Here is a 27135-nt window from a genome sequence, read left to right as displayed (position 1 = left end):
CGTGAATAACATACTGACTTCTGCTGTCTATGAATTTGTGAAGGATAGGCGTAGTTCGCTCACATTCATTTTTACTAACTTTTTCTTAATTTTTGTATGTAAACGAGCTGAATCTTCCCCACACAAGACTAGGTTCTGCTGTGTGGATTTTTTTTCATGAACACTACGGGCTTCCGACCGGCCAAACAATACGCAAAAGGAGGTTTTTGTGGCGTTTTGTGTCGACAAAAATTGTAACTTCTAGCGGAAGCAGAAAGAGCATTCTGTGATCGAGGACCGACAGATGGCACCAACTTATATCAGTATGAATCAGTGAAATAAATGCTATAACTTGAAAAGAATAAACTTAGATACAAAGAATATAGTATTTGGTGAGCATAGACCACAAAGATGAACATGTTTAAAAATATCGGTATATCATTTTTATTGTTAATGTACAACGGATGTAATTAAAAATATTTTTGTCTCTCCCTGGTGTAATATTAGGAAGTATGTAATTATTGCATTTTGGGGAACAAAGGCACAAAGTATGAACACAATTTTCAAACTCCAGAAAAGAGTCATAAGAATAATAACCAAAAATACTCGTCGAGCTCATTGTAAAGATCTGCTCAAAAGACTGGGGATTTTAACTGCTCCATGTGAATCCACTTACCAGTCAATTGTACACATGAAAAATAACATTGGTAATTACGGCACAAACAGCTCCGTCCATGACCATGCAACAAGAGCTAGACTCAACTTACATTTACCAATAAAAAATAAACACAAAACTCAAAACAGCATTTTCTACCAAGGAATGAAACTGTGCAATAAATTACCAAAGAGATTATAAAAATTGCAAAGATACACTTATTTAAAAAGACAGCTAAAAAGTACCTGTTATGCAACATATTTTATACATTGAAGGATTACTTAGATAAAACAGAGTACGGTTTTGATAAAAAAAAATGTTATACAAGTAAGTAATAATAATGATTATAAAACATCCAACATTACACATAAAAGCTTCAAATTATGTTTTTTTCCTTCTTTTATTCTTTCTAGAAATACTTACCCCCAAGCTATGCATAGCACAATAGTAACACCTCCTCCTCTTTCTGAGTCAAGATCTCACTCATTATAGAGGGATGCTGACTCAGTTTTTCAGGATAACAAATGGGAAGTTGTGTTACAGAAAATGGCCCAGACATCACCAGTGTGTGTGTGTGTGTGTGTGTGTGTGTATGTGTGTCTGTGTGTGTGTGTGTGTGTGTGTGTGTGTGTGTGTGTGTGTGTAGTGAGTGAATTTTATGAAACAATGTGTGTATAGTGTGTGTTGTGACTGATAGTGAGATATGAGTGAACAGTGTGACATTACTTTATTTAATAAGTTGTTTGTAACAAAAGTATTGTATACCGGGAGTAAATCTAATGACTTGCTGTAACTAGAAGTCTGTAAATGTATGTGTGTACGTATTACCTTACTTTAAAATGGTCTATACTTGTAAATACTTTGACATGTCCTATATCCTTGTGAAAAAGAGATCTAGTGATGAATAAAGCTAGTACTACTACTACTACTACTACTACTACTGAAAATTTAAATGAAATAATTGAAACAAGGAATTTAAATCAAATGCGCTCCTTCCTTGTGTAGAAATGCATGTCTAGAATTATTTTCTATCATGCTCTTGAAGATATCCTTTCAAAAATGAATATACACCGATCAGAAAGATAAAATTCATCATCAGGTTTCCTTCTTGAGGCACTGACGTCTTTCGACTTAACTAGAATACAATTAAAAGGCCAAATTACCTTCCGACCACATTGCTTGTAAAAGCACGATTTAGCTGCAATAAATCATTTCACTGCCAAAATTATGTCTTCTTTTTGCTCCCGGAAGCCGCACCCTATCAGATAAATGAAACAAATTAACTCTCTTTCATTTTAATTCTTGAATGTGACTTATACGCCGGACTAGAGCTGAGCGGAACATGTCAGTTCGCAGACTGGTCTCGTAGTATTATCAAGAAAAACAAGAAGCATATTCCTTAGTATTATTTTACTTTCTTTCTATTGAGTCTATCACTGCACAGATGTATGACGACAAGTTTTAGCGTCTATAATATTCTGTTGCTACGAATCCTGCCTCGGGCATGGATGTGTGTGATGTCCTTAGGTTAGTTAGGTTTAAGTAGTTCTAAATTCTAGGGGACTGATGACATCAGAAGTTAAGTCCCATAGTGCTCAGAGCCATTTGAACCATATTGTGTTGCGTCATGTAGGTGACAAGTCTGATAATATTAAAGCTGCACTGCAGTTTGCTAGTGTTCTCGCTGGAACACGTAAAGTCTTCAGTCCAGTCGTATATCTGCTCATGTATGCCGTAGACATGTAGCCTGATTTCAAGGCGACAGTGCGGAATTCGGTCGAATGCTGTCTGAAAGTCACGAAACACTGCATCAGCTCGAGTTCCGCTGTCTGCTACCTTCTGTACAAAACTGAAGTTTCATTCGACTAACTCCTCTGCTAGTAACATTACAGATTCTCAAAAGAAAAAAAAGTAAGGTAGTTTTAACGAATGCGTTTAAAGTTTGCTGACAGCTCTAAAGATTAAAATGTCTCTACCATAGTACTTAAACTTACGTTTGAAGGAGACTTAAACTACCGTAGTAAATGGTGACACTGACCAGAGCTGTCTATGTCATTACTCACTGCTGTAGTTTAAACGAACTTTAAACGTAAGTTTAAGTAGTATAGTACAGACAGTTCAATCTTTAGAGCTGTCGGACAACTTTAAACTGTATAATCTGATGATGCTTTTGTTCTTTTGGTGAGCGAAACTGGTAAATAAGGAACACAAAGTGCGACTTGTAGCTTATTTCAAAAACATAAACTTAATATTGAAGTTGTTTTGAAAGAAGCCACACCAAAAATCTCAAGTAATGGAAACTATTGAGTCGGATGCCCACCAGAGGTTTGTGGTCACCCCTTCTGGATCTGCGGCGATGGTTCTAGCCACTGTTCCAACTTATTCTATTTACAGCTTCTTAACCACCAATTGTCAGAATGCAGATACCTCTACTTCAACGTCGCCACATCTAGCAAACGCATTCCATTGAGAGCTTCTTAGCCATCACTTCTCAGTAAACACACAAACGTCTTTGTTTGCTTTTTGGCTTTAACTTAAGGGAACGGGCAGTCTAGTCCATTTGCCGAATGTTCTCTCGTTACGAGAGTGCTTCCACTTACATTTCGAAACGGTCGTGCATTGTCACCCATAAAAATGAAATCAGGGCCAAATGCGCTGGAAAGAGGCAGACGGGCATGGACAAAGTGTCGAAACAGTGGTGAGTGTACCGTGTTCAAAAATTGGGACATCGGTACGCCCATGCAACACAATGACTCCCATACCACATCAGTACCATCAATACGATCGTGTTTGATGCATTACGTGTTCTCAACTCTCGCCATATGAGAGTACGTTCAGAATCACTGCTCAAATTGAATCTGCTCACATCCGAGGTGAGCACGCGAACCCTCTCCTCGTTGGTCCAGTCCCTATGTTCATGGCACCAAGGCCAACGGCGCCGCCGATGTGAGGGTGTCGGCGGAACTCAATGTACTGCTTATCGGGCAAAGAGACCACGCCCCAGCAGCCGCTGTTCGACTGCGGAAAGTGAAACTGCGTGTCCTGCAGTTCTGTTAATTGTTGTTGCATGCATACGCTGTCTGACGTGTGCTGCTCCTTTCTTGTTACACAAGGTAGCGGCCACCTACCGCTGTAGCTGACCGTGGTCTACTAAAGTAGTTAATATGTTATGTTACATTTTTTATTGGTTTGGTTGCTAGGGGACACATGAGACAACTTATTTCTTTATTTTCTCTTTTCTTCCTTTTCATTACTTTTTCATTCTTTCCTTATACTTTTCTCTCCATTCTTGTATACACACTGGGCGTGTTTTTTTTCTTTACCTCTCGTGAAGCCCTTTAAACATTTCACTTTTGTTCTGAACAGTACTCTTTCTCCTCCCTTTTGTCTCAAGTATACTTTAATTTTCTGGCGCAGGTGTCTCTCAAAAAAGTTATAAATTCCTTTCGTTAACTTCAAAATGGTTCAAATGGCTCTGAGCACTATGGGACTCAACTGCTGAGGTCATTAGTCCCCTAGAACTTAGAACTAGTTAAACCTAACTAACCTAAGGACATCACAAACATCCATGCCCGAGGCAGGATTCGAACCTGCGACCGTAGCGGTCTTGCGGTTCCAGACTGCAGCGCCTTTAACCGCACGGCCACTTCGGCCGGCTTTCGTTAACTTCTTTTCATCTACACTGAAACGCCAAATAATCTGATATAGGCATGCGTATTCAATTACAGATATATGGAAACAGGCAGAATACGGCGCTGCGGTCGACAACACTTATATAAGACAACCAGTGGCTGGCGCAGTTGTTGGATCGGTTACTGCTGCTACAATGGCAGATTATCAAGAATTGAGTGAGTCTGAACGTGGTGTTGGAGCATGAGCGACGGGACACAGCATCTCCGAGACGGCGATGAAGTGGGGATTTCCCCGTACGACCATTTCACGAGCGTACTGTGAATATCAGGAATATGGTAAAACATCAGTTCTCCGACATCGCTGCAGTCGGAAAAAGATCCTGCAACAACGGGTCCGACGACGACTGAAATGAATCATTCAACGTGACAGAAGAGCAACCCTTCCGCAAATTGCTGGGCCATCAACAAGTGTCAGGGTGCCAACCATTCAAAGAAACCTCATCGATATGGGCTTTCGGAGCCGAAGGCCCACTCGTGTACCCTTGCTGACTGCGTGACACAAAACTTTACGCCTTGCCTGGGCCCGTCAACACTGACATTGGGCTGTTGATGACTGGAAACATGTTGCCTGGTCGGACGAGTCTCGTTTCAAATTGTATTGCATTGACGGACGTGTACGGATTTTGAAACAACCTCATGAATCCATGGACCCTCCATGTCAGTAGGGAACTGTTCAAGTTGGTGGAGGCTCTGTAATGTTGTGGGGTGTGTGCAGTTGGAGTGATGTGGGACCCCTGACACGTTTACCGTAGATACGACTCTGACAGGCGACGCGTACGTAAGCACCCTGTCTGATCACATGCATCCATTCATGTCCATTGTGCATTCTGGTGGACTAGAGCAATTGCAGCAGGACACTTCTACACCCCAAACGTCCAGAATTGCTACAGAGTGGCTCCAGGATCAGTCTTCTGATTTTAAATACTTCCGCTGGCCACCAAACTCCTCAGACACGAACAGTATTGAGCATGTTTGGGAGCCTTGTAAGGTGCTTCTCAGATGAGATATCCACACCTCGTACTTTTGCGGATTTGTGGACAGTCCTGCTGGATTCACAGTGTCAGTTTCCTTCAGCACTACTTTAGATCTTAGTCGAATCCACGCCACGTTGTGTTGCGGCACCTCTGCGTGCTCGTGGGGGCCCTACACGATATGAGGAAGGTGTACCAGTTTCTTTGGCTCTTCAGAGTACCTGTCGTATGTGTGCATAACGTACAACTCTTTTCTTCCACATTGTATCTGATACTGATTATATTTTTTCATAACTTTCTTTATTACTTCTTAATTTCCATATCCCAGGGCCATATTTTGTCCGCAAGACTTTTGTGATTATTTTTCTTTCCTTCTTTTCTATTCCATCTAATTGTTTAACTGTATTCCTTCATAATACATTTCCATGTATTTCGGTGCCTACTCCTTACTTTAATAGTTTCTTCTTAACTTTTGCAAAGCACTGTACTTACTCCTGAAGAGAAATATATTTTCTTCTGGGGAAAGTTAAATAGCGCAGGAAGTCACAACTATTGAAATTTTCCTTTATCTTTAAAGAATTGTTGTTTTTAATCCAGTGCCCTTGTTGAACCAAAATGGTCATTTTAACCAACATTTCTAAGTGGAGTAGCGTGCGCTTTCTGGTGCTTGCTGTTCAGAAAGAAAATAAAAAAGATATGTACACTAATGAGACTATGACAATTAGGGAATACTGACATTCATAAATATAGCAACAGAAAAGAAAATAAACAACACATCACACCAAACTCTCACACAGACAGCAACTATGAATATATTTGACTACATATCCTGTGAACTGAAGGTGCTTGTAGACAAAGAGGTTATAAAATTTAATATCATTTCTGCTTCACAACTACTACTACGTTGATCAATTTCTAAAATGTATGACATCTGTCTATTGTTGTGTTACATGTATTAAATTTCATTTTCCATTAAGATTAAAGTAAAAATCCAATTATGTATACAACTAACATGCAGCCACAGTTCTACATATTAATTTAAATGATCTGCAAATGTACTGATACATTTCGCGTCACACCAAGGTGCCGCAAATATAATCCAACTAACTAACTTGAACGTATTTCTTTTTTTCTTTCTTTCTGTCGCTTACGGCATAGTCCCACAGCGATCGCAGGGTCGGCGTGGTTACAACGGATTTGGCAATGTTTAGTGTTAGGGATGGCCGAATGCCCTTCCTGCCGCCACCCCATACCCCCCCCCCCCCCCCAGGACAGGTACAGTATACCTCACTGTCTGCGTCTAGTGTAAATCGTGAAATAGTGCCGACGTGTATCAAGTGTCTGCGACGCGTGTAACTGAGGTGGAACGTGGCGACCAGCCCGGTATTCACCTAGCGGGATGTGGAAAACCGCCTAAAAACTACATAGAGGCTGGTCAGCATACTGGCCCTCGTCGTTAATCCGCCGGGCGGATTCGATCCGGGGCCGACGCGCCTACCTGAGTTGAGGAAGCAGTGCGTTAGCGCTCTCGGCTAACCTGGTGGATCTAACTAACTAGAACGCATGTGCCCCAAAAAAAGACACCAGAAAAAATATTCGCACACACATAATACGGACGAGCACTCTAGGTCAACTCTTGTCTCTAGGGCATTCAGGCCCATCGAAGTCTAGTTTGTTTCCCTATTCCTGTGAGTTACAGAATGAACTACCTGAGCTCAAAAACTACAATGCAGTTCCTTTTAGTCTTTTATTTACATTTTAACATTAGCTGTTGTGTTTCAAACCTAATATAAACCATCTTGCTATGTCGCTTAGGATCTTGCTGGAATTCATTGTAACAATGTAAATATTGTTGTAAGTGACTCATTGGTTTGGCGATATAACTTGTGGCGTGGAGTAGTTTCGGTACAGACTCTCACAGTGCAAGCTATACAAACTTCGAAATAACATTCCAACTTGTGCTGCAGCTCTATTGGAACATTTTCAAATTCAATTTGAACATTCCGCGCAAAATGTTGTTACTGAAATCATTTAAATATTAACGCTTAGTTGAATATTTAACTAGAATTTACACACGCTTTGTGTGTTAGCTTTTCATTAAATAGCTTTTGTTTTAAAATGAGCGGTACAGAATAAAAAGATGCAAATCTTTCTCAGAAAAACTTTGCAAACAACTTGTGCGCAATAAGAGTAGCAAAGAGTGCAGTACGTGGATAATAGTGTTCCTAGGAACTCAGGATGTTTCCTGGTCGGTGTTTCAATTTAGTGACTGATTGTAGACTCATATGAAGGAAAGCACACTAGAAACCGCCACAAACAGTTCCCGGCATTTCTACTCTTACTGTTGTTGTGAAACATGAGGTTGTATTTTGTGCAGTGTTTGTAAACATTACGAATTATGCATATCTTGTGCGATCTAAAAGTTCCCGTCGAGGGCCACACTAACCCCTTCCCTTTATGTCGGCGCATCGGAGTAACGCTGGGTTGCATATACGCTATAGCAATGCCGGCCAAAGGAACTTTTTGAACGCCTCTTACATTTAACTGCTGCACTATATATTGAAGTTATTACGAATATATTATTACTTTTTCAATTACAGACATTTATGGTGGGAAAAATTCTGTATATTTTTAAAACAGTTGCGTAACCTGTGGATCGTTAAGCCATACTTTGCCGGTCGTGTATCATCTTATACCTTGAAACGGAAGGTCTTCACCACGGAACAGTGATACTTGCAAACGAATTAAGTTTCTTTTATGTCTTAATGATTCTCCCTGTCTTTCAAGTGAAAAGTAATGTTACTTCCCAATAACGACTATTTCAAAGCGTTTTATCTTGTAACTGGTTTTTGGTAATACTTTTTCCTTGTTTCATTTCACTCACTGATTACTGGTGTGCAGTAAAGTAATACTGCACCATGTAGACTACTAAATAAACTACTGATAAGAGTTTCTTGAGTGCAACACTTCTAAATTTCTATGCAATGTTTGCTTCTAGGTATATGGTCATGTTGTACATTGGAACAGTTTCTCCTCCTACCCCTCTTTGTGTCCACCTCATCTTCCCAACTGTTATCTACACCTCCCCACTCTCCTCCTACCCCTCTCTTTGTCCTTTACCCCCACCTCCTGTCTCTGACCATATTTTCCTCCCTCTCTCTCTCTCTCTCTGATCATATCCTCCTCCTCCCACTCTTCCTTTTCCATCTGCAGACTAACACTCTACACCTTCCATCTGCTTTATGCACCTCCCCCTCCTCCTTTTCCCTGTCCCTGTCCATTTTCACCTCCCCCTCACTCTGTTCATCCCCTCCTCTATCCATCTCCATGGCAGCCTAGCCTCTGTAATATACTTCAGTAAATCATGCCAATACTACTACCACAACACACCTGCCATACAGTGCAGGCTACTCATCAGGGGGCTGAAAATCATTAACATACAGGTCACTATGCAAAGCAGGTCAATGAAACAGGCCAACACTATTCCAACACAGCATGCCTACCATGCAGGGCAGCCTACAACCCCATGCCCAAAAACCCATTTCTTGCCCTTGACATGTAGTCTGCCCTGCAGAACAGGTTGATTTGGCAGTCTGATACTATTCCCACACAACATTTCTGTAGTGCAAGGCAGACTACATAACAGGGGATGAGAAAAACCCGTTTTGCTCCTGTTGTAGCGAGAAGGCTATTAACTCGTGAGACCTGCTGTTTCTGCCTGAGATTTGGTTGAATTCGATCTAGTAGTTTGGGAGGAAACATTGGACATACATAGAACCACACATGCATTCTACTTTATGTATACAGACATGATACAGGTAACTTCCACCAGTAATAATGAAATATTTCTTTATTTTCTTGATGTAGTGATGATAATAATAATGATGATGATGATGATGATGATGGGTTTAAAGGGACTAAACATCTTGGTTATTAGTCCCTCATTCCTCTGGAAATTCATGTAAAGTGATGTGAAACAAGATAAGGTGAACAATCTGCTTGTCACAAAGTGTGGAAATTTTCCTGACAGTAACTTAAGTCAAATGGTCAGAAGTGAGACAAAACACAGGCAGCTGTAAACTGTAGATGGGCACAGAGAACAGATTCCGGTATGGAAGCGAAAGTGGCCATGAGTGAAGGCTCCCTGTAACAGATATCTATGGTGAGAAGTGCACACTCCACACCTATCACATACCAAAATCACTGAAAGGTACCCCTAGAAGAGTCATCAGATTCAGTAGCTTAGTAACTTGAACAGCTAGATTAATGAAGTACATACATAATTTTTAAAAATACATGACAGTAAAGGGAATAAAGCAGCAGGAGGCCACTCAGGGCACACTCTACAATGAGGGGCGCTCCCCTCACATCCACGCCTGGTGCTGGACATTGGCTGCATTAAATTTTGTAATGATATCCAGTTTCCGTTAGGGAAGTGTCTGTGCATATCCGAAAGTGTGGTAGGGGGGTAGTAGGTTCATGGCTCATCTCAAATTAGGCAGCAGTGCACACTCTGTGAGAATAAGGGCTATCATGAAAAGACTACCACAGCAGTAATGCATTGAGTCTTCCTAACGTAAATGGAACTCGTTTGTATGAATAGTGTGGACGACATGTAGTCGCCAAAATACGATTGCGTGATCCTGAGGGACTTAAAGACATATATGACGTGCGTTGGCGGCCACCTTCATTGGCTTGAGCTTGTTGACGGCTGTGGTAGCCTGCCTTTCCATATCCAAGACTGTTACGATTTGATACCTCAGTTACAATCGTACTCCTCTGCGCCGTTCTCCAAGTTCAAGTGATCGCTTGAGGTGTCTTATTTAGCTAATTGTCAGCAAGTTCATTTCGTGGTATGCCCACGTGATTAAGTATCCAGATGAATGTTACAATGGTTCCAGTACTGTGTAAGTCAACTAACTGGACTTGGACGTTAGGGATCAAAACATTTCTGGGTTGACACTGATATATTCCTTGTAAGAAACTCATTGAGTCACTCCAAACCAGGAAGCTCTCTGTAGGGAGCGTTCTGATGAGTTGCACAGCCTGGTACATGACTACCAACTCTGCAGCGTAGATCTGCATGCACCCAGGACAGAGTGCTTTTCACACCCCCTTGTGCTTGCAAAAGCATAACTGACCCTGTCATTGATTTTCAATCCATGTGTGTAGAAGCATTTTGAATTAGGGTAGTCATGCAGAAATCAACGGAATAGGCGTCTAAGAATGGCAGTGTCCATATTTTTTCTTAGGGCTACAAAAGAGATTCATACGATTCATATGACTGAGTACAGACCTTGAGGGGTTGTCGAGAGGGAACTTTATGTACAGAGACAAGAGAAAGGTGTTGGAGGTCCTTGGACGGAGTTCCCAATGCCGTCCCCACTGGTCTATCTACTTTAGGGTGGTCTGAGAACAGTCTGAACTGTTAGCTGAGGAATAGCGTCAAATGATACAGATGGGTAGACATCTTGCAGACTGTGACTGCATTGTTCTTCGTGAGTTACTGGCGTCAGATGCTCAGTGGTGCGATACCAGCTTCCACCAGGAGGCTGTCTATGGGGCTTGTGTGGAAGGCTGTTGTTACCAACTGCACATAATTGTCTCACTACTGATGGTGCTGCCGATCTGAAAGCAACACGTCTGTAGTCCAGGTGAGATAAGATCAAAGCTTAGTATAAATGTGGAACTGTGGGGTTTGTTCCCCATGATGTGTTGCTGAGAAATTTGTGGGTATTAAGTTTTCAGATGGATTTTGCTTTTATCTGATGTAAGCGTGGTAGCTTGTTAATGTGTTGTCAAATAAAAGGGCTAAACACAACATATCTGTGGGCTACGTTTCCTTGCAATTTTACTTTTCGATACATTTTTCTATGAGACAAAGTTTATACAGAAGTGTACTAACGTTTGCGTGGTGAAATATAGTATTTTCTCTTTGTGAAGTTAAATAGATGTTAGTTGTAAGCTAGTGTAAGTAGACACACTGGCTTAGTCATGAAGATACTATATTATCAGAGAGTATAGTCAACTGGCAATTGTATTATTGCTGGGTGCACAAGCGGACGAGCAGTTCAGTACAGCACAGAGGAGAACGTAGGTGAGAGTTGAAAGAGATAGTTGAGTCGAGTCGCATAGCGGCTCGTTTTAGTTGAGAAATGATCGTAACGCAGTGGTGAAAAGCATGTTAAGGTTCGGCGATGAACTTGGTGTGGACGGGCGAAATATATAGCATTAAAAGGGTATGGTATAATACCGTAAAAGAATTCAAATCAACATTAAGAATGTAGATTAGATTAGATTAGTACTTGTTCCATAGATCATTAATATGACACTTTATAATGATGTGGAACGTCTTAGGTTAATAAAAGGTATCTATACAAGATATTACATGACAATTAATATTTTAATTTTTTTGTGGGGGTTGGGGAAATTATGCACTTACTATATCCAAAAATTCATCTAATGAGTAGAAGGAGCTGCCATTAAGAAATTCTTGTAATTTGCTTTTAAATGCTATATGGCTATCTGTCAGACTTTTGATGCTATTAGGTAAGTGACCAAAGACTTTTGTAACAGCATAATTTACCCCCTTCTGAGCCAACATTAGATTTAACCTTGAGTAGTGAAGATCATCCTTTCTCCTAGTGTTGTAGCCATGAACACTGCTATTACCTTTGAATTCGTTCAGATTGTCAATAACACATTTCATAAGTGAATATATATATAGTGAGGCTACAGTGAAGATCTCTAGCTCTTTAAATAAGTGTCTGCAGGATGATCTTGAATGAGCTAAAGCAATTATTCTGATTACACGCTTTTGTGCAACGAACACTCTTTTACTCAATGATGAGTTACCCCAGAATATGATGCCATATGAAAGCAGAGAATGAAAATAGGCGTAGTAAGCTAATTTACTCAGATGTATATCGCCAAAATTTGCAATGACCCTAATAGCATAAGTAGCTGAACTCAAACGCTTCAGCAGATCCTCAGTGTGTTTTTTCCAGTTCAACCCCTCATCTATGCATACACCTAGAAATTTGGAATATTCTACCTTAGCTACCGATTTCTGAACGAAGTCTATATTTATTAATGGTGTCATTCCATTTACAGTGTGGAACGGTATATACTGTGTTTTGTCAAAGTTTAATAAGAGCCCATTTGCAGAGAACCACTTAATGATTTTCTGAAAAACATCATTTACAATTTCACCAGTTAATTCTTGTCTGTTGGGTGTGATAGGTATACTTGTATCATAGGCAAAAAGTACCAGCTTTGCATCTTCGTGAATACATAATGGCAAGTCATTAATATATATTAAGAACAGCAGAGGACCCAAGAGCAAACATTGCAGCACCCCATTCTTGATTGTTACCCAGTTTGAGAAATCACCAGTTTTTTGCATATTATGTGAACTGCTTATTTCAACTTTCTGCACTCTTCCAGTTAGGTATGTTTTACACCATTTGAGCACAGTCCCATTCAGACCACATTACTTGAGCTTATCTAGAAGTATTCCATAATTTACACAATCAAAGGCCTTTGATAGATCACAAAAAATACCAATGGGTGACTTCCGGTTACTCAGAGCATTTAATATTTCATTAGTGAAAGTATATAGAGCATTTTCCGTTGAAAAATCCTTCTGGAAACCAAAATGACATTTTGTTAAAACTTTATTTTTACAAAGGTGTGAAGCTACTCTACAATACATTACTTTTTCAAGAATTCTGGGGATAAGGCAGTCAGAAGAGAGATTGGGCGGTAGTTGTTGACATCAGACGTATCCCCTTTTTTATGCAGTGGTTTAATAATGGCCTACTTCAGTCTATTTGGAAAAATAACCTGCTTGAGAGAGCTATTACATATGTGGCTAAGAATCACACTTATTTCTTGGGAACAAGCTTTTATTATCCTGCTGGAAATTCCATCAATTCCCTGCAAGCTTTTATTCTTGAGAGAGTTTATTATCTTCCTAATTTCAGATGGAGAGGTGGGTGGAATTTCAATTGTATCAAATGGTGTGGGTAAGACCTCTTCCATTAACTGCCTTGCTTCTTCTAATGAACACTTAAATGATATTTTCTCTACAACATTTAAAAAGTGATTATTCAAAATGTTTTCGACTTCCGGCTTGTTGTTTATCAAGTTTCCATTTTCTTTGACGGTGATGCCGTCATCCTGTACTCTTGGTTGCCCTGTCTCCCTTGTAATAATATTCCAAATTGTTTTGATTTTGTTATCAGAGGTATTAATCTCAGACATGATGCACATGCTTCTGGACTTTTTAATAACCTTTCTTAATGTAGCACAGTAGTTTTTATAATATTTGCCTGTTTCTGGGTCATTACTCTTTCTTGTTGTTAGATACTGTTCCATTTTGTGGTTACAAGATATTTTTATTCTTTAGTAAGCCAAGGTTTTTGCATGGTTTCTTATAATTAAATTTAATTACTTTCTTGGGGAAACAGTTTTCAAATTCTCTTACAAGTGTATCATGAAAAAAGTTATATTTTAAATTAGCATCGGGTTCCTTGTACACGTCATCCCAGTCTAACTGCTGAAGATTTTCTCTGAAATTTCTAATTGTTGAGTCATTAATTGAACGCACAACTTTGGGGATAGTTTTGCATTACTCAATGGAGCTATGTCATATACTGTAACTAGCTGAGCATCATGATCAGAAAGCCCATTCTCAACAGTACAAGAATTTATGTTTTTAAACCTGTCTTGGTCTATAAAAGTGTTATCTATCAATATGCTGCTGTCCTTTACTACCCGAGTAGGAAAATTAATGACAGATGTCAAATTGAATGAACCGAGCAAGACTTCCAGGTCGTTCTTCCTATTACTCTTTCAGTGAATCAACAAGATAAGCCTTTGCCGCACACTGTCAATGAATAATGCCTTACATTCCACTAACGACGTCTCAACCTGAAGTGAAATCCAACTAATTCCTTGGGCAGACTTGTATACGGCTAGCCAGCGACGTAGTTCATTTTGTATTTGAATAACACCGAGTTATACTAAATTGTTGGCCTTCAATTTTATCTAAGTCAAAATACCTACGTAGGATCCACCCTATCCATTGCTGATAATCCGAGAGAGTCCTGATGATTGAGAAACTATTGCAGTATTTTATGAGATAATTTGCAAGACTACAAGTAACAGAAGTGCTCAAATCTAGCAAACAGTAATTTGAAAGCCAGTGCATAACAGAGCAAAATACAGTAAAAGTATTTTTTCTGTTTTTTCATAGATAGGTTGGTTGGTTAGGGGAGGGGACCAAACAGCAAGGTCATCGGTCTCATCGGGTTAGGGAAGGATGGGGAAGGAGGTCGGCCATGCCCTTTCAAAGGAGCCGTCACGGCATTGCCTGAAGCGATTTATGGAAGTCATGGAAAACCTAAAGCAGGATGGCCGGACGCGGGTTTGAACCGTCGTTCTCCTGAATGCGAGTCCAGTGTGCTAACCACTGCGCCACCTCGCTCGAGTTTTCATAGATAAATATATTTTCAATTTTCCGCAACTGCAATCAGTCAGAAATGGTTTTCAACGTCTGTAGCAAATAATAGTAATAACTGCACAAAGTGATTAGCAGTAATTGTTAATGGATAGTAATAACTGTTGAAGTTGCATGAAACCAGTATGAGTAAAATCATATCACGATTCTTTTACAATCGAAATTTTGAATTTGCAAATTACGTAAGTGTAACTCACAGGAGAGTGATAATTGAATGGCGCTATATCATTAGGATAACTTTCAAACTAAGTGTCAGCATTCAGTAAAGAATAAAAATAAATAACTTTATGAGTAAAATTAAGGCAGTAAACATTAAAGTGAGTGATGTCACGTAATTTTTGCATTTACGTAACTGCTTAGTACTGTTGGGATTTGTTGTTATTTGATTATTAACTGATATGCATGAGTTGCTACTTAACTGAGAGGCATTTGTTCACTGTAACATATCGATTTGAAATCACGCTAAGGCAATTTTACCAATTTTGTGCTGCTTTGGCCCTGCCACAAAACCAAGCAATTTTCCGTAAGTTTCTAAGTATTAACAGACAGTAATGATAGAGAAAATAATTTTTGCTCACGTATTGAGCTGGCGACTGTTAATTTTCATTGATTAAGAAATCAAATTTATAACGTTTTCCAAACTTCACTAACCACTGTGGCTCCATCCACCATAATTTTATATTCATTTATTTTAATCGAGTTCTCCTTTCTTGTCGTCATTGCTGCAAGGACTGAGCACTGGCGATTCAGGTATAATTCCTCCTGCAATTTACGGATTTCATTTATTCTTTGCAGTAGATGTCTTTCCCGTATAAAAGGAGACTTTAGGTACATGGTTCATTAAAGACCTAATGAATCAGAAGTGTGAGAGGCGACTGGAACTGGCTAATGAGGTAAAGTTCTGGATGAAGATGCATAGTCCTGAGTCGACAAGAAGCACGGAGCGAGTTTTCGTGGGATAATATTGATAACGCCCAGGTTTGTACTTTCTTATGGCTGCATACGCAGTGATGAAAAGCTACAATACAGGCCAACGTCTTCCACATACAATGGCGGAGAGATACCACTGGTCACAATGAAGAGAGGGTTACGCTGGTAACAAATTCGGAGCAGCCTGAGGGAATTAAAATTCTGCATAAAACTGGATAAACAACTTCAGCCTCGTTCCCAAGGAAGGTGCTCTTCGAAGATTTTCGAGGCGAACTTGTGGCAGTAACTCTTTCTTAGCAACGCAGAGCTACGAAAGCAAACATAACAAGAAGTCTCATTGTGGACGGCCAAAAGTGCCAGTCAGTGGCTTTAATCCGACTCCCCGCGACACAGCGGTTGTTATTGTACGTGACGTTTGCTTGAGTGCCTTCGGGTCCGTGCCTTGAACAGACGCGGCCAGCGGATAATCTACGAGGGACGCTCGCGACAGTTCCGTCGAGTTCTCGGGAAGCCGGGTACGAGGGAAAACTGGGCTCGAGTGAGTGGCGTCTACAAAGTGTGAGAAGGTTGCTGTCCCACAGTCAGACGAAATCCCGCATACCGAGCCAAAATATGAACAGAGAGGTCTGAATGTAGTCAGAAGTGAGCTCAGTACCAAGATCCAACATGATCACCCATCTACACTCCTGGAAATTGAAATAAGAACACCGTGAATTCATTGTCCCAGGAAGGGGAAACTTTATTGACACATTCCTGGGGTCAGATACATCACATGATCACACTGACAGAACCACAGACACATAGACACAGGCAACAGAGCATGCACAATGTCGGCACTAGTACAGTGTATATCCACCTTTCGCAGCAATGCAGGCTGCTATTCTCCCATGGAGACGATCGTAGAGATGCTGGATGTAGTCCTGTGGAACGGCTTGCCATGCCATTTCCACCTGGCGCCTCAGTTGGACGAGCGTTCGTGCTGGACGTGCAGACCGCGTGAGACGACGCTTCATCCAGTCCCAAACATGCTCAATGGGGGACAGATCCGGAGATCTTGCTGGCCAGGGTAGTTGACTTACACCTTCTAGAGCACGTTGGGTGGCACGGGATACATGCGGACGTGCATTGTCCTGTTGGAACAGCAAGTTCCCTTGCCGGTCTAGGAATGGTAGAACGATGGGTTCGATGACGGTTTGGATGTACCGTGCACTATTCAGTGTCCCCTCGACGATCACCAGTGGTGTACGGCCAGTGTAGGAGATCGCTCCCCACACCATGATGCCGGGTGTTGGCCCTGTGTGCCTCGGTCGTATGCAGTCCTGATTGTGGCGCTCACCTGCACGGCGCCAAACACGCATACGACCATCATTGGCACCAAGGCAGAAGCGACTCTCATCGCTGAAGACGACACGTCTCCATTCGTCCCTCCATTCACGCCTGTCGCGACACCACTGGAGGCGGGCTGCACGATGTTGGGGCGTGAGCGGAAGACGGCCTAACGGTGTGCGGGACCGTAGCCCAGCTTCATGGAGACGGTTGCGAATGGTCCTCGCCGATACCCCAGGAGCAACAGTGTCCCTAATTTGCTGGGAAGTGGCGGTGCGGTCCCCTACGGCACTGCGTAGGATCCTACGGTCCTGGCGTGCATCCGTGCGTCGCTGCGGTCCGGTCCCAGGTCGACGGGCACGTGCACCTTCCGCCGACCACTGGCGACAACATCGATGTACTGTGGAGACCTCACGCCCCACGTGTTGAGCAATTCGGCGGTACGTCCACCCGACCTCCCGCATGCCCACTATACGCTCTTGCTCAAAGTCCGTCAACTGCACATACGGTTCACGTCCACGCTGTCGCGGCATGCTACCAGTGTTAAAGACTGCGATGGAGCTCCGTATGCCACGGCAAACTGGCTGACACTGACGGCGGCGGTGCACAAATGCTGCGCAGCTAGCGCCATTCGACGGCCAACACTGCGGTTCCTGGTGTGTCCGCTGTGCCGTACGTGTGATCATTGCTTGTACAGCCCTCTCGCAGTGTCCGGAGCAAGTATGGTGGGTCTGACACACCGGTGTCAATGTGTTCTTTTTTCCATTTCCAGGAGTGTACATTAGAAGCAACCATGTTGTTGTTGTTGTCTTCGGTCCTGAGACTGGTTTGATGCAGCTCTCCATGCTACTCTATCCTGTGCAAGCTTCTTCATATCCCAGTACTTACTGCAACCTACATCCTTCTGAATCTGCTTAGTGTATTCATCTCTTGGTCTCCCTCTACGATTTTTACCCACCACGCTGGCCTCCAATGCTAACCTGGTGATCCCTTGATGCCTCAGAACATGTCCTACCAACCGGTCCCTTCTTCATGTCAAGTTGTGCCACAAACTCCTCTTCTCCCCAATTCTATTCAATACCTCGTCATTAGTTATGTGATCTACCCATCTAATCTTCAGCATTCTTCTGTAGCACCACATTTCGAAAGCATTAATTCTCTTCTTGTCCAAACTATTTATCGTCCATGTTTCACCTCCATACATGGCTACACGCCACACAAATACTTTCAGAAACGACTTCCTGACACCGCAATCTATACTCGATGTTAACAAATTTTTCTTCTTCAGAAACGCTTTCCTTGCCATTGCCAGTCTACATTTTATATCCTCTCTACTTCGACCATCGTCAGTTATTTTGCTCCCCAAATAGGAATGGTAGCAACCATAACCTACCTGTATATTGAGCAAGCAGTAAAGGAAACAGAAGAAAAATTCGGAGTAGGAAATAAAATCCATGGAGAAGAAATAAAAACTTTGAGGTTCGACGATGACATTGTAATTCAGTCAGATACAGCAAAGGACCTGGAAGAGCAGCTGAACGGAGTGGACAGTGTCTTCAAAGGAGGATATAAGATGAACATCAACAAAAGCAAAACGAGGATAATGGAATGTAGTCAAATTAAATCGGGTGATGCTGAGGGAATTAGATTAGGAAATGAGATGCTTAAAGTAGTAAATGAGTTTTGCTATTTGGGGAGGAAAATAACCTGATGGTAGAAGTAGATAGGATATAAAATGTAGACTGGCAATGGCAAGGAAAGCGTTTCTGAAGAAGAGAAATCTGTTAACATCGAGTATAGATTTAAGTGTTAGGAAGTCGTTTCTGAAAGTATTTGTATGGAGTGTAGCCATGTATAGACGATAAATAGTTCAGACAAGAAAAGAATAGAAGCTTTCGAAATGTGGTGCTACAGAAGAATGCTGAAGATTAGATGGATAGATCACATAACTAATGAGGAGGTATTGAATAGAATTGGGGAGAAGAGGAGTTTGTGGCACAACTTGACTACAAGAAGGGATCGCTTGGTAGGACATATTCTGAGGCATCAAGGGATCACAAATTTACGAGGGCAGTTCAATAAGTACTGCAACACATTTTTTTCTGAAACAGGGGTTGTTTTATTCAGCATTGAAATACACCAGGTTATTCCCCAATCTTTTAGCTACACAACACTATTTTTCAACGTAATCTCCATTCAATGCTACGGCCTTACGCCACCTTGAAATGAGGGCCTGTATGCCTGCACGGTACCATTCCACTGGTCGATGTCGGAGCCAACGTCGTACTGCATCAATAACTTCTTCATCATCCGCGTAGTGCCTCCCACGGATTGCGTCCTTCATTGGGCCAAACATATGGAAATATGACGGTGCGAGATCGGGGCTGTAGGGTGCATGAGGAAGAACAGTCCACTGAAGTTTTGTGAGCTCCTCTCAGGTGCGAAGACTTGTGTGAGGTCTTGCGTTGTTATGAAGAAGGAGAAGTTCGTTCAGATTTTTGTGCCTACGAACACGCTGAAGTCGTTTCTTCAATTTCTGAAGAGTAGCACAATACACTTCAGAGTTGATCGTTTGACCATGGGGAAGGACATCGAACAGAATAACCCCTTCAGCGTCCCAGAAGACTGTAACCATGACTTTACCGGCTGAGGGTATGGCTTTAAACTTTTTCTTGGTAGGGGAGTGGGTGTGGCGCCACTCCATTGATTGCCGTTTTGTTTCAGGTTCGAAGTGATGAACCCATGTTTCATCGCCTGTAACAATCTTTGACAAGAAATTGTCACCCTCAGCCACATGACGAGCAAGCAATTCCGCACAGATGGTTCTCCTTTGCTCTTTATGGTGTTCGGTTAGACAACGAGGGACCCAGCGGGAACAAACCTTTGAATATCCCAACTGGTGAACAATTGTGACAGCACTACCAACAGAGATGTCAAGTTGAGCACTGAGTTGTTAGATGGTGATCCGTCGATCATCTCGTACGAGTGTGTTCGCACGCTCCGCCATTGCAGGAGTCACAGCTGTGCACGGCCGGCCAGCACGCGGGAGATCAGACAGTCTTGCTTGACCTTGCGGCGATGATGACACACGCTTTGCCCAACGACTCACCGTGCTTTTGTCCACTGCCAGATCACCGTAGACATTCTGCAAGCGCCTATGAATATCTGAGATGCCCTGGTTTTCCGCCAAAAGAAACTCGATCACTGCCCGTTGTTTGCAACGCACATCCGTTACAGACGCCATTTTAACAGCTCCGTACAGAGCTGCCACCAGTCGGAAGTCAATGAAACTATACGAGACGAAGAGGGAATGTTTGAAAATATTCCACAAGAAATTTCTGGTTTTTTCAACCAAAATTGGCCGAGAAAAAAAATGTGTTGCATTACTTATTAAACTGCCCTCGTAGTATTGGAGAGCAGCGTGGAGGATAAAAATCGTAGAGGGAGACCAAGAGATGAATACACTAAGCAGATTCAGAAGGATGTAGGTTGCAGTAGGTACTGGGAGATGAAGAAGCTTGCACAGGATAGAGTAGCATGGAGAGCTGCATCAAACCAGTCTCTGGACTGAAGACCACAACAACATCCTAAGCACTCATGAGCTACATCCGTAAAATGTGCGATAAACACAGAATGATTCAGAAATAAAAATGAAGAAAATAAAGTTTCATATTTTAATCGCGTCTGCAAAGCAGGTTAATACATGGGGTAAGGCCTGGAATAGGCCGCCGCCTCACACAGTCCTTCATAATGAGAGCACTTAGCAAATTCGAACATACTATAATGTAATTTCCGATCTTTTCCAAACTTTTTCTCGTCTACATGCTTAACGTCAAATATTTAACACATTAACTCATTTATAAAGTAATCAGACCTTTGAAGTTGTTTTATATATTGCGGTTCCGTTTCATAAAGAATTGGTGTTAACGCTTACAAGCTTTTCTCAGGCACGCTGATACGAACTGCCACAGCTTCTGATGCAATATTTAGAAGCACTTGTTCATTGAACGCGTCTGAACGTATGAGAGTGCAGATTCCTCCAGACTCCCTCTCGGTAAAAACGTGATTTTTACAGTAGGCCTTGTAATTTTTAATATTAAGGAACTGAGTTTCGAAGAACCGTGTCTCCTGTATTGCCACACCGACTCTGTAAATACTCGTTAGTTGACGGACTTCGACTAGGTTACTATGGTAGCCGTTACAGTTTCATGAAGACACGGCAGATAGGGATCTAGGAAATAATCTAAGGGAAACGGGAGTGCGAATTATTTTGTTCTTGAGTCGCTCTGTGTTCACTTGTCGTAGGTCAACTGCGACCAAACGGTGTGTGTACGTTTCACCTGGGTCGTTGAGTTTTGAGTGGCCGACTTTAGACCTTAGTTCTTCTCATACACATAATGAAATCCCCAAGTGCAATACTCAAAAATCTGTAAATCTGATTACCAAAATGTCCTAAAAGCCGTGTTTTTTAACAGCAGTGACTCGAGCACATTTTTCAGTAAGATCTAAAGGGGTAACTGACGTCCCACAGCCCATTGTGATGGTCTCCACTAAGATACCATAATTAAATGTACAAATAAGGAAATTAGGTTTCACATTACAAAATATCGGTTTAGTCGTGTCAAACCGCTTCTACGACATTTCTTCCAACTTTGTGCCATCTCCTTCCGTTAGATTTACGTAATGAAAGATGGAACTGCTTGTTCCGTATTACCTGTCAAGAAGAGTAATCTGAGACTGGCATCGATGCCTCAAAAGAGGCCAAATCAAGCCTATTTCAGCATTTCAGTGCCGAAGCATGAGCGTAACACTTACCAAACGCTTACGTGCACTCTGTATGATCCAAAATACTCTGCCACCTATCGGTGGTCATTTAATGCGGTCTGTCCACTCTTTTTCTTCCTGACAACTTGAAATCTGGGCGTAACCCTGTCAATGAGGTGTCTGAATGTCTGTGAAGAAATGAGAAACTATTCTGCCTCAAGAGCCGAAATCAGAAAAAGGGGTCTGGAGCGACGTCGACTTTCTGATTCATCCCAAAAGTGAGCCACTGGTTCAAGTCGGGACTCTAGGCAGGTCAGTCCATTTCAGGGAGGCTATCGTTCAAAAATCATTGCCTCAAAATGCAGCTTTATGACAATGTACTTTTTTCATGCTGATGCGAACAATCATCGTCTCCGAACTGTTCCTTACTGTAAGCAGTACACAATGCTATGCGACGTAGTGATACCCTTCCGCATTTAGAGTTTTCTTAAGCATACTAAGGGAACAACGCCATAACCACGTAAAGCATCCCCATATCATGCTACCAGTCTCTCCGTACTTCACTGTTGGGACCACACATGATGGCAGGAAACGTTCACCAGGCTTTCACCAAACCCAAACCTTTCAATCGGGTTACGACAAGGTATAGCGTTATTAATCACTCCAAATCCCTCGTTTCGAGTCATTCGTTGCCCAGAAGCGACGCACTTTACACTGCCTGTGTGGCTTATGAGGAAGTGTTCGGCCATTGTAAGACATTATTTTTAACTCCATTGTGCCAAATGAACTGCCGTTGATACTTTGGAACTCACGAGTGATTCCTTACACTGATTTCATGCGTGGTTTGAACAGTCCATGGGTGTACTGCCGATCCATAGTGTCCAACGGGCACAATATTTCAGCAATCAGACATGTCGCCATCGTCAGGTGCGCTGACAAACTGAACTCCTGAGGGCGGGCGGCCGTCTTAAATCCCCTCCTCGCGCGAAGCGTTCTCTCTCTGCCTCAAGAACTGGAATACCTCAAAACTGTATTCCGGAGAAACGGGTACTCGGAATGGCAGATCAGACGCGCTCTCCGCCCCACCTCTACAGTACAGCTGGTGGAGACGGACGAAGTCACGGAGGGAGAGATAGCCACTGCCTATATATCGTATACTGGCGCACTATTGAGGAAAATAGGACGAATATTGAGGAAACACCGAGTAGGAACTGTCTTTTGCCCACCAAATAAGACGCGAGCATTATTGGGAAGTGTCAAAGACGATCTCGGTTTGCAAAAGGCCGGCTTATACCAGATTCCGTGTCAGTGTGAGAAGACTTATATTCGACAGACAGTGCGCACCATCGAAGATCGTCGTTGCCGAGAACATCAGAGGCACAATCGACTTGGGTACGCCAACAAGTCAGCGGTCGCAGAGCACTGTTTGTCCGAAAATCACGAAATGGACTGCCAACATACCAGGGTCTTGGCACAGACATCTAAATACTGGAACAGCGTCGTCAGAGAGGCTATCGAAATTCATACCAGGTACAGACTCATCAACCGAGATTGTGGCTACAACCTCAGGAGGGCATGGGAACCAGCATTGAGTCTAATTAAAAAGACGCTCAGCAAAGGATACGAACGGACGACTAGGGCGAACGAGGCAGTTACACCGACGCCACCACCGACGTCGACGCCAGCATCTCAGCGCGGGCGTGGACCGCGGAGAGAAAAATGTTCAAATGTGTGTGAAATCTTATGGGACTGAACTGCTAAGGTCATCAGTCCCTAAGCTTACACACTACTTAACCTAAATTATCCTAAGGACGAACAAACACATCTATGCCTGAAGGAGGACTCGAACCTCCGTCGGGACCGCGGAGAGAACGCCTCGCCAGGGGAGGCGATTTAAGACGGCCGCCTGCCCTCAGGAGCTCAGTTCGTCAGCGCACCTGACGATGGCGACATGTCTGATCGCCGAAATATTATGACCATTGTACACTATGGACTGGCAGTACACTCGTGGACTGGTCGAGAAGAAATACGCCGGAAGAAACTGGAGAATCACATCATGCGATGTTTTTACAAATAACCTCCGCAGTAGTCGACAGTTCCTGTCCATCATGATGTCTGCCTGGTCTTGAGTTAGCTGTCGTTGCTCCTTCTCGTTTCCACTTCACAATAATATTATCAACGATTGTCGTGGGCGGCTTTAGAAGAGCTGAAATGTCCCTGATGGATCTTTTATTCAGGTGACATCCAGTGACTAGTGCCGGCAGCTGTGACCGAGCGGTTCTAGGCGCTTCAGTCTGGAACCGCGCGACCGCTACGGTCGCAAGTTCGAATCCTGCCTCGGGCATGGATGTGTGTTATGTCCTTAGGTTAGTTAGGTTTAAGTAGTTCTAAGTTCTAGGGAACTGATGACCACAGATGTTAAGTCCCATAGTGCTCAGAGCCAGTGGCTAGTCCACGTTCTAAGTCACTGATATCTCTTCACAGACCCATTTTACTATTACTGCTTCTGTACTGACAATACAGAACTCCCCATCTACATTTATACCGGCGGGCCCGCCTTTCGTGACATCTAGTGGTAAGTTCCGCAAATCATAGGTTTACCTATATTCTTTTGAACAGATAATGTATCAGTCAACGAGCAAGTTCGTGCACCATAGACGGTTCGCTGCCAATAGTGTGATGCAACGTGGAAATGTCTGGGATCTAATGCAAGACATTGCTACCAGTTTTCAGATCAGAAACCGTACGCCCCACCTCTTCTTCACTTGTCGAACAAAAGCTACAGACGAAAATTTACTCAATCACCAGGATTGAACCAAAGTCTTCCATGTGGATAACTCCTGCAGTAGTACATTAGCGTCAAAATAAAGTACGAGAAGGATCTTAAAAGTTATGGTAGAAATTCAACAGAGGTTCTAGCACGAAAAGATTTGCCCTGCGTAATTTAAGTAACGCTACAGTGTTAATTGCATTGACACTTGCAGGTCATATAACAGCGTTCGAAACACGTGGGAGCAGGGATTGTATAGTGCAATCTTAAGGGCATCCACTGGATCCTACGACTGCGCTGGTATTTAACTTCATTGATAGCAGTGTTCCTAAAAGCAATAAGATTTGAGACGGTTACAAAGCATCTACCGTGTTTAAATAAAATCTTCCCGATACTGAGCCCTCATAGATTGGAATAAATTTATTGATCTCTCAAAACCCGACTACAGTAACGGCTGTAGAACTTCTCTGAAATGTCACCGCTTCAGAGAGATAAGATTTTATTCATGTATCGTCTACAATTTTAAACTGTTATGTACGTCACGTTTTAGGTGGAACAACTAGGGACCATTGCAGAAAGGTCGTAGAAGATTTCTGAAAGAGCAGTGTATTGGTTTCCATATATCTATGTTCACACTGAAATTATAAAACTGAAAAATATTGGCATACACCACTTTACTCTGGTAATACCGCTGCAAATAAGCTTTCAAGCGCTTTACAGAAACATAAACGCCCAGAGGATATTGTTTGACCTCTCTAGTGGGCTTTAGCACAGTACAAACACGTGGCGCTGCTCGATCGCCCTTCGTCTGGGCTATGTTTTTTATTAGGCACGATCTCGCTTCATCGTTTAATCGGGAATTAATTTGAGTGGGCCTCCAGTGCAACCACAAATGTTTACCCGAACAAACTGTAGGCACTTTTACACGCAGTTCCCAATATTTTCTTTAAAAAATTAAATTTAAGCTTTACTCTTCTGCCATTGTTTCATTCATTTTAGTTACGGTGGGGAGCATCAACAGACAGAAAACGTACATTTACGAAAATTAATTTTTCGGAAAGGTATAAAAGCAAAGTTGAATTTTATTTCCCTCAAAATGGTCAGTACTGAGCAGTAACTGTTGAAAATTTACACTTCACGTCTGTGTTCTAAATCGTGTATTACCACGAACAGAATGTGAAGAGGGGAAAATGATATTGGCACAGTGCGCACACGGTCACACACCGAACGGTGCCTCGTTGGACACAGAAATAGAAGCTCAGTACTTTACAGAAACGTTAAAACTTGTCCGAAGGGACTACGGAAGCTATGCCTTCACGAGGTGTTTCGGTTTGTCATCGAACTATAAGAAAGTGATGGTGTGCTGTAACTTCTATCATTTCATTTGAGTCGCAATATAACACATGGGAACATCATTATGTAAGACAAAATTCGGTGCTTCATAGACGTCAAATCGGCGTCTAACATCGAGTATTTTAGTGCGGTTTTGATTCAGTTCCTTAGAAAAAAGTAGATAAAGAGAAATTGGCGATGCTAGCCATCAGCTTGAGGAGTCCTGTCCATCTGAAGGTGAATATTACAACCGGTGCTAGTAGCCAATTCACTTCCCACCTCCTCGATCCTGGATGCACAAACGTCCTGAGACCTGGGCCTGGTCCAGCTCCAACTAAAGGGTCTAAAATAAATTCCCGCGGAATGGGCAAGGATAAACAGTTCGTACAGCCCTGATAAAAATGTGCATCTATTATAAATGCCTGGGCTTCAAGTTAAAGTGCGTAACTGCTCAAACTTGATTAAAGTTCAAGCCATAGGAAGATTATACAAATGTCTAAGAATTATTATGGACTACAAAATCACCTAATTAATCCCTCCCAGAATTGAAGAAAAAACTATTTGAAGTTAAGCTCCGATAAGCAATCACTGGCGCACAATACATCTTAACCAACGTCAATCTACAAATCACAAGTCACGAATGCTGTAGCTCAAGAAACTATATTCTTCGCAGTTCCATACAAACAAATAAGCAGAAGCTCCTGAGAATTGGCTAAACGCATGCGTTTGCAAGTAGTGCAAAATCAATGTTAATTAACTCAAAGTCTTGGCCTGGCGCATAAGCTGCTCATGGATACAACCCAAACAAGAAACTAAGTTTATACAGTCAGCATTTCAAGGGCTTCATATCGGTGCATTGGCCCCAACACTCCATGAGTGCTGACGTATTTCACAGGCCAGCTGTAGCCGTTCACACTACTTCGGCTGGATACATTTCTCTCCTCCAGCTTCTCTGGGTGCAAGATGCAGCGTGGCGTTACAATAAAAAATCTTTCTGCGACGTTTCCCGAGCACTAATATAAGTACAATCCTAGACTCGCAGCAAGCTTTGCCGTTCAGCAGTGATGACTTACAAAACAATCTCCCAAACTTACAACTTATGGAGGGATAAAATAAATGCTGGTGACCGCACTAAGTGATCCGTCACAGGCCTTAAACACTGAGGTGGTGAACTTTTGACAGGCGACGTAAAT

This window comes from Schistocerca nitens, chromosome 8, assembly GCF_023898315.1.
Source record: "Schistocerca nitens isolate TAMUIC-IGC-003100 chromosome 8, iqSchNite1.1, whole genome shotgun sequence".
NCBI lineage: Eukaryota > Metazoa > Arthropoda > Insecta > Orthoptera > Acrididae > Schistocerca > Schistocerca nitens.
This window is presented reverse-complemented; position numbering follows the sequence as displayed.